Source organism: Triticum aestivum, chromosome 6A (genome assembly GCF_018294505.1).
Source record: "Triticum aestivum cultivar Chinese Spring chromosome 6A, IWGSC CS RefSeq v2.1, whole genome shotgun sequence".
NCBI lineage: Eukaryota > Viridiplantae > Streptophyta > Magnoliopsida > Poales > Poaceae > Triticum > Triticum aestivum.
In genome coordinates this window covers 622,057,250-622,059,050 of record NC_057809.1, presented here as the reverse complement: position 1 = coordinate 622,059,050, position 1,801 = coordinate 622,057,250, and the positions used below count along the sequence as shown (strand labels likewise).

At 50.6% G+C, this 1,801-nt stretch overlaps 1 pseudogene; it reads right to left on the bottom strand.

Annotated features, from left to right (window-relative positions):
* Window positions 1-1,197: 1,197 nt before the first annotated feature.
* Window positions 1,198-1,801, bottom strand: LOC123131486 (uncharacterized; annotated as a pseudogene).

Genomic DNA, 1,801 nt, shown 5'->3' with positions numbered 1-1,801 from the left:
GCCATGCAACACCAGCTCTCAATACCTTTTTTTTCTCTCCTCACGCAAGCAACACAAGCACCAGACTATCCCTCACGAAAAGCACAATGAAAAATGTACATACATAAGAAATCAAAATTGTCCACACAAGGAAATCAAAACTGTCCACACATAAGAAAACTAAAATTGTCCCATAACGTTACATGTTGGAAACGAAATAAATAACATCAGAAATTTCTCAACGCCTGTTGAACAAACCATCAGCAATCGTATCTCTCACTCGATTCATATCCACTGAATCTAGCTCCATTTCTTCACCCCTAGTGTTACGACGCCTCCTCCTCCTTGTTTCCTCAAGGAGAGGTTGATAACTCTCATCATTGTCACACCTATCGAATTCCTTGTCCGCCAAATGACTTTCACGAATAAAATTATGCAAGGCCATGCATGCCACAATAATTTTTGTTTGCTTGCGTAGAGGATAACTTGGTACTTTGAAAAGAATCCTCCACTTATTTTTCAAGACTCCAAAACAACGCTCAATGACATTGCGCAGTCTAGAATGAGTATAATTGAAGTGCTCCTTTTTACCTCTCGGCATGGTGCCTTGATGGAACTCTTGAAAATGATACTTTTGGCCCCTATACGGTGTAAGATAACCCTGTTTGTTGGGGTAGCCCGAGTCAACAAGATAAAATTTCCCTGTTCATGGCAATGCATTTTAGCAAATGTCAATGTAAGGCATAAACCTATTGTACTGAGTATCAAGTTTCGTACCTGAAGGTGGATGTGGAAACTTGTGATCAAACCGGCTAAGAGCATCCTTGAATGGCCTCATATCATGGACCGATCCAGGCCACCCCGCAAGCGCAAAAGTGAATCTCATGTCGAAATCACACACAACCATAACATTCTGACTACAGTAACCATGTCTGCTTAAATACTGTGGAACCTTGTTTGGTGGCACCACAACCATGTATGTGTCCAATTAGCCTTGCAGTAGTTTCATTTGTCCAACAAGAATTGTTTCAATTCTGAGATTTTCTGAGATTTTCCAATTCGATTCCAATTCGATTTTCTACTTCCTACTTTTCACTTCACATACATTCATTCAAGTAAACACAACAATTGGACAAATATTGTACCTGGATATGCTGGTTCAGCATGCTGTCGTCTTCCTCTGCCTGAACATCTTCTTCAGCTGGTTCATCTTCTTCCTCAACATCTTCTACCATGATCGATGCTGCCTGCCGCTGCCTGCCGCTGCCTGTGCGACTTGAACCAGCACCACCTCGTCCCGACGTCGCGACGACCTGCTTGCCACGACGATCTGGGGCCCTCACTGGGAGGAGACCTTGGCGAGGTGGACGACCCTGCCGCTGCGCCACGCCGTCCGATCTGGTCTGCTGGAGGGGCACACCATGGCCGGCCGCACTCCCGGGATGAAAAAGCTGCGTGTACATGCCCAGGTTGGGGTAGGAGGCGGCGACGGCGGAGTCGCCGTTGAGGTCGATGTTATCCAACCCGATGGGAGAGCGGAGCGCCCCGACCACCGAGCAGCGGCCGAGCCCCCCGGCCACCGAGCCGCGGCCGAGCCCCCTGCCACCGAGCCGCGCTCGAGCCCCCCGGCCACCGAGCCGCGGCCGAGCCCGCCTGCCACCGAGCCGCGCTCGAGCCCCCCTGCCACCAAGCCGCGGCCGGCGGATCCCCGGAGACGAGGGGGCGTAATCCCCCACCCGTCCTCATCGATGTGGTGCGCCGCAGCACCGGAAGACGCCGTCTGCGAGAAGAAATCGAAGGGGAGTTCGCCGTCGCCGTCCAT